Genomic DNA, 7,874 nt, shown 5'->3' on the forward strand with positions numbered 1-7,874 from the left:
ATAGGCATGGGCAAGGACTTCATGACTAAAACGCTAAAACAATGGCAACAAAAGCCAAAAGTGACAAATGGGATCTAATTAAACTAAAGAGTTTCTGCACCTCAAAAGAAACTACCATCAGATTGAACAGGCAACTTACAGAATGGGAGAAAATTTTACAATCTACCCATCTGACAAAGGGCTAAGATTGAGAATCTACAAAGAACTTATATTTACAAGAAAAAATCAAACAATCCAATCAAAAAGTGGGCAAAGGGTATGAACGTATGAACAGACACTTCTCAAAAGAAGACATTTATGCAGCCAACATACACATGAAGAAATGCTCATTATCACTGGCAATCAGAGAAATGCTAATCAAAACCACAATGAGATACCATCTCACACCATTTAGAATGGTGATCATTAAAAAGTCAGGAAACAACAGGTGCTGGAGAGGATGCGGAGAAATAGGAATGCTTTTACATTGTTAATGGGACTGTAAACTAGTTCAGCCATTGTGGAAGAGAGTGTGGTGATTCCTCAAGGATCTAGAACTAGAAATATCAATTGACCCAGTCATCCTATTACTGGGCATATATACCCAAAGAATGATAAATCATGCTGCTATAAAGACACATGCACACGTATGTTTATTGCGGCACTATTCACAATAGCAAAGACTTGGAACCAACCCAGATGTCCATCAATGGTAGACTGGATTAAGAAAATGTGGCACATATACACCATGGAATACTATGCAGCCATAAAAAGGATGAGTTCATGTCCTTTGTGGGGAAACTAGAAACCATCATTCTGAGCACGCTATCGCAAGGACAGAAAACCAAGCACCGCATGTTCTCACTCATAGTTGGGAATTGAACAATGAGAACACTTGGACACAGGGTGGGGAACATCACACACCGGGGCCTGTCGTGGGGTGGGGGAGGGGGGAGGGAGAGTATTAGGGGATATACCTAATGTAAATGACGAGTTAACGGGTGCAGAACACCCACATGGCACATGTATACATATGTAACAAACTTGCACGTTGTGTACATGTACCCTAGAACTTAAAGTATAATTTTAAAAAAGATGTCATATTCAACTGACAATTGTAAAATTGGTTGAAGACAATGGAATAAAGGGATATTTTCTGACCAGTCATGGGTCCATATTGTGATCCTGAGTCTGGGTGTCAGCTTTCCAGTGTTTCTGAACTTCCTCCAGATGAGATGTCCGTCTGCGTGTTCTTGCTCTTTTCCCTGGGGAGAGTCCTCTTGTTTTTCCCAGTGTTCCCTCCCACAGCTCCCATGTTCTATTATGGTGCTATCACCTTCCAGATTTGCTGAACTGACCTGTAGGTTAAGGCTCTGATTCAATAAGGGTAGTTCTCAAAGGAACTTACGTGAAGACCTCTTTTCCCATCTCGGTTCCTAAGGGATTGCCCGAGCGCCCCTAAGATTCTGGTTTTGGTGGCTTGCCCCTGCAGAGGAATTTCTTAGTTCTGCAAAGGGGATAAAGGAGGTGGGTCCAAATGCATTTCAGAGTGTAGGTTCGTTTTCTCTCCCAGACAGACACATTGGCGGAGAAAGATTTTTGTCACTTTCCTCATTATTGGGAAAAATGATTCAAGAGGATAGGAAAGTTCTTCAGTATGTGGTCCCTGAGAAATTCACACAATAGATTTACCACACTTGACTTCAAGCAATCCAATATATATGTGTGTTTTTATCTTATAGGAGCCCACATTTTATATGCCAGACTCTGCCCCAGTTCGGCTCATACCCCAGCCTTGTTACTGCATACAAGAACTTGCCACTCCCTGGATTTCAGATTTGATGTTTCTCTTAAAACTTCGAGTATTTAAAATATTTTTAAAAATTTGCAAAACCCCATCTTCTCTGTTTATCTGTTATTGTTGATGTTGTTATTGTAAAAAAATAAGCAAAATATATTCTTCATCTATGTACATTTCAAAACTGAGTTGCAGATTTTTTTGGTAAGACCCAGAGTAATAAAAGAATGCAAATATTGTAAAGTTGCTTAATAGAAAGACAAATTATGGTAAATTTGTTCACTAATATACTACCCATCATTTATAATAAATAAATGCCTGAGACACAGAACAAGGTAAAATAGTTAAGTATTTATATTGAGTAAAATAAGCCAAACAAATAAGAATATATACGATGTAATTTCATTTTTATGAATTCTGATAAATAAAGATATATCTAAAAAAATACAATGAAGATTGGTAGTTGCCAGGGGAAATAATAGAAGAAGGGAAGGGGAGAGGAGGAGGAATACAGCAGAACAAGAGGAGATGTTGAGAAGAATTCACTTGTCCACTTTCTTGATAATGATGACAGTCACATCACGTTTATTAATTGTACATTTTAAATATATGAAGTTTATTATCTTTCAATTAAGCCATGTAGAATGTATTATAAGCAAACAAGTGGAAATTCAGACAGGCATGGGATAATAGAAAGATACAAAAATATGTTAAATGTCACAAGTACCTGAAAACTAATGTGCCTGGCCCCTAATTCTCTCCATATTTTCAGGTGAGAGCTGGAATGTGGCAACATAACACATGCTCTTAATACGGAAAGCGGGTTCTGAAAACCGCAGTAGGAACATCCAGCTTTGTCCTGGAGTTGGTTTAGGGAGCAGTCAGAGCCAGTGACAAGGAGCACAGGGCCAGATACTGGGCTTCACACATTCCAGACAGGAGCTCCTAGATGCATACAGAGTCCCCACCATGTGTGGGTTCACTTCCACATCTGTAAATGGAGAAAATACTGACTCCCACAGAACATAATTCATATAAATATTTAAAGATGAAATAGGGTGATCAGGGCAAAGTGCTTATCACAGCACAATTTCATAACAAGGCAGCATATTTTCCAAATTCCATCATTAGCTGCAAACTTCTGCAGGGCACAGTCTTATTATCTAGGTACCGCCTACTCCTCAAGCGGCCCACCCTAGAGCTTGTTATATAGTAGGAGACATGCAAATAGGGCCCTCCTTCTACTGATGAAAACCGACCCAACCCTGACCCTGCAGCTCTGAGAGAGGAGCCTTAGCCCTGGATTCCAAGGCACTTCCACTTGGGGATCAGCCCTGAACACAGAGGACTCACCATGGAGTTGGGGCTGAGCTGGGTTTTCCTTGCTGCTATATTAAAAGGTGATTCATGGAGAACTAGAGATGTTGAGTGTGAGTGGACATGAATGACAGAAACAGTGGATACGTGTGGCAATTTCTGACCTTGGTGTCTCTGTGTTTGCAGGTGTCCAGTGTGAGGTGCAGCTGGTGGAGTCTGGCGGAGGCTTGGTCCAGCCTGGCGGGTCCCTGAGACTCTCCTGTGCAGCCTCTGGATTCACCTTCAGTGGCTATGACATGCACTGGGTTCGCCAGGCTCCAGGGAAGGGTCTGGAGTGGGTCTCAGCTATTAGCATTGGTGGTGGCACATACTACCCAGACTCTGTGAAGGGTCGATTCACCATCTCCAGAGACAATGCCAAGAACTCCTTGTATCTTCAAATGAACAGCCTGAGAGCTGAGGACACGGCTGTGTATTACTGTGCAAGAGACACAGTGAGGGGAAGTCAATGTGAGCCCAGACACAAACNTGTCTCTTTGTTTGCAGGTGTGCAGTGTGAGGTGCAGCTGGTGGAGTCTGGAGGAGGCTTGGTCCAGCCTGGAGGGTCCCTGAGACTCTCCTGTGCAGCCTCTGGATTCACCTTCAGTGGCTATGACATGCACTGGGTTCGCCAGGCTCCAGGGAAGGGTCTGGAGTGGGTCTCAGCTATTAGCATTGGTGGTGGCACATACTACCCAGACTCTGTGAAGGGTCGATTCACCATCTCCAGAGACAATGCCAAGAACTCCTTGTATCTTCAAATGAACAGCCTGAGAGCTGAGGACACGGCTGTGTATTACTGTGCAAGAGACACAGTGAGGGGAAGTCAATGTGAGCCCAGACACAAACCTCCCTGCAGGGACACTGGAGGAAATCAGCTGCAGGGGTTGCTCAGGAGCCACTGATCAGAGTCAACCCCAGAGACAGGTGCACATGGAGGCTGATTTCCTGTCAGGATGTGGGACTTCATCTTTTTACTCTTTCTCTAGGGAACCTCTCTAAGTTTAGTATCCTGTGCTTACCAATGTCATCTCTACTGATTTTTAAAATGATAATTTTAATGTGAGAACCTGTTCTCATATGTACACAACGCAGATTGATGCTTACAGAGATGAAAAGTCCTCAACCATGGTCACCAGGATCAGAGTCATGAGGAAACACAGGGGCGCCTCGTGAGTCGTCTTCAATTAGACTCAGGCCAGAAATCTCAGCGAGATTCCCTGACTAGAACAGTCTTTAGGAATTTTGATCACAGCCAGTAGAGAGGCTGGGCCAGGGTCAGTGTCATGTAGAACTTCAGAGGTTTCATGTCTGATCCTTCTACGGACACTAAAGTAGGAAATCAGAATCAGCACTGACCTGGGATGCCGTTTACTGTTAGCCCATTCTATTTCTTTTTGTTTGTTGTTGTTCTTGCTTTGTCTTGTACTGCTTCTGCTCCATGTAAAGTGGGGATGTGGTTCTCGCTGCTGAAGCTCCAGGCCTCAAGCCCATTCTCTACAGCTCAGGTGGGGCTTAGGCTGTGGCTCCTGCAGGCTGACTTTCTTCTCTCCCATTGCTCAGCACCCTGCATTGTGTTGACTTACCTGGGAATGCAAGTGGCCAATAGTAGTGAAGGGGATGAGCTTGTGTGGTCAAAATGGGATGTGGATGTGAAATTTATCCTCTGCTGTGCAAAGTACCACAGAGTCACCTTCCTCACCAGTAGTGTTAGAAAGAAGGTTGAAAGTCGTCAGAATCAAAATGAAGCCACTTGTGTTAACACCCTGACAAATGGAACTAGGAATGACCAGGAAGAAGGGTTCCCATGTACATACTCCTGATAACAAGAGCTACCATAAATGGATTCTGCTTAACCACAACCTTGGATAGCAGCCACCACAACCTTTTAAAAATCGCTTCTACAAGGACATCTTCCCAGCAGCTGCCTGTTTAACCTGACACTGATGCCACGCTTGGTGTTGATTCCACATGCAAAGAATAACTCTTTCAAACCAACTTACGTAACCCACCTCATTTTTACTTCATAAACCTATGGATCGACATCCTGGAGTCACTGCTGCATTTGTTCTTAACGTTAATTAGCCCCTTTACAATATTTGAGCCTGTTTTTCTCTGATGTCTCTTCTAATATAAATAATTACCATGTTGACACCAATTAAGAAGCTATTTAGGAAGATGTGATAGGAAGACATTTTTAACATCCTGTTGAATGTTTCTGCGTAGCACATTGATCCCCTAAAATACTTTGCTATATCGGCATGTGATGAATCAGAGTATGATATTGAAGGTAACATGGGAAATACATGGGCTTGTGATGAATCAAGTCATAGGGTGATAATGTGTGTGTCCTTGAGGAAGGAGACCATGGGTTGTAAGTTCTAGTGGGGGTACCTTTGGCAAAGGGAGTTCCTGAGTTTCTGAACGTTATGCTACCTTTAACTCAAGGATGCAATTTACGATTTCTTTTTACTTAAATATTTCCAGAAGACATTTGGCAGTAATCCCAGGGTAGTATTCATGTAATACTGATGACTTAGAGAGTTATTTTTTAATTGTTCCTGTAAGTTATGCACATTGCTCACTTGATGCAGAAGTTCAAATTGTCAGTTAGGAAAACAGGTATACGACAGATTTTATGAACTGTAATGACAGTAGTTTTTGGCAAGAAACTGTTTCATGTCAGCCTGAAAATAAACAGACAACAATAAAAAATATTCCAATCCACAGGGAGCCTGACCTCTGTCCCTCTCTCTTCTTATAAGTACAAGTCTTTGCGACATCCAAAATATTCTTCAGGCTCCAGGGTATAAAATGCTTTTAAACTGTGTAAGCTAATTGCTCTTGCCTCAGGCAGGGCTGAAGTATCTGGGGAATGCAGAGTTGTGTTCACGAAGAAGATGGTATTATTGTATCTTCTAATGTGCCTGGTGACAGCTCCCCAGGGTGAGTGTCTCAGATGTCAGACATGGGTCTATGTGGTGAGTGCAGGTACATGTGACTGACAGGGACTGATTCCCCTTATACTCACATGCCCTGGAGCAGCTGCAGGAGTCAACCTTAGATCTCAGGAGCCTGCACTGGCCCTCTGCCTCATCTGCACTGTTTCTGGTCACTCCTTCACAACCAGTCCTTTCTACTGGACCTGGATCAGCCAGCTCTCAGGAAGGGGCTGCAATGGATAAAATGCATTGCCAGTGGTGGTGGGATTCCATTTGTCTGGTGGAAAATGTCAGCCTCTCTATTTTATAAGGCAGAATAATGTTGTATTGTGTACACATACCACATTGTCTTTATCCATTTTTCCATTGACAGACACCTAGTTTCCATATCTTGGCTGTTGTGAATACTGCTGCAATAAGCACAGGAGAGCAGATATGTTCACAAGGTGGAAATTTCATCCACTTTGGGTATATTTCCATAAGCCAGATCGCTGGTCATATGGTATTTCTGCTTTAATTCATTTGAGAGCCTCCATACAGCTTTGCATAATGGTGGGAACATGGAATGCCATAGCCATTATGGAGAAACATTTTTGTTTTGAGGTATAATCCAAAAACAAATAATGTTTTATCATGGTTCTTCATATGAGGCTCTAAATCTGATGTAAGTCCGGAGAGGTTTCCCACCTTGGGAAAGGATGAATTTGCTCCTAAATATCTTTGAGGCAGAAGATTGGCAGAATGTGAGATGGAAGCTGTTGGCAGGATTCAGGATGATTCAGTAATAAATAGTATTGACAAAGAAAGATCATAGAAATGGAGAGAAAGAGAGACAGAGAATATGAATCGCATAAGAAGAAAATCCGCTGAATATCAGTGTTGGGTTTTCAGTCACAGACACGTCAGCATGAGCGAGGAATCACGAAATCAATTGAGGAGTGGAGAACATGTTCAGTCCAAAAATCAGCGCATTCTTGGAGGCACCCATTGCCCCATCACGTGGGTGAGTTTATTTAGTCATCTATTAATATTCATTTTGATTTATGGATGTTTATTTCATACACTGAAGAAGATCCATGCTACAGTATGCATTTTATTGTACAAATCACCACAGCTTTATTAGGTGCTGGGAGCTGATTTAGTTTGCATCTGGCATCCTTACAGCACACTTCATCCTTTTGTTTTTGAACACTTCCCTGTTTCCTGGTATTACAATAGATTCTAAGCTTGTTTTCTATGTTACCTTTTTCATACATAAAATTAGCCATTTTTATAAAGAGTGCTTGTTTCTGATTTTAAAGAATAATATTACAATAAAATATTGTGATATTGGGTATGTGTGTTGTTAGTGTGGTATAAGTACTTTTAGGACATCTCAACCAATTGGCCTAGTAAATGTGCATGCTTATATGAAGCCATGTTTATGGACACATCGAAACTATTTATGTATCTAATCTTCTGTAGCTTGATTACATTAAACATGAGAACACACTGGTGCCTCCACCCAACTATGCTACCCCAGGGACCTTTCCAGCCTTCCTTCAGTGACTGTCCATAACCACCCACTGCAAAGTGAGGAACCCCATCCCATCATATGCCATTTGATTACTTAGCTGCACTGTTTCAGGACACATGCACAGCAGCATCAGTAATGTAAAGCTGTACTCTTATAGGAAACATGTTTATGTACTACATTGAGTGCTTATGTGTGATTTCTTTATAATGTAAACTTATAGAACCTCCTCATTTTCAAAGTTACTTAGGTCAGCAACTTCATTTTCCACTCTCCTCAGTGAAAG

Source organism: Rhinopithecus bieti, unplaced genomic scaffold (assembly GCF_001698545.2).
Source record: "Rhinopithecus bieti isolate Rb0 unplaced genomic scaffold, ASM169854v2 scaffold_29831, whole genome shotgun sequence".
Taxonomy (NCBI): Eukaryota; Metazoa; Chordata; class Mammalia; order Primates; family Cercopithecidae; genus Rhinopithecus; species Rhinopithecus bieti.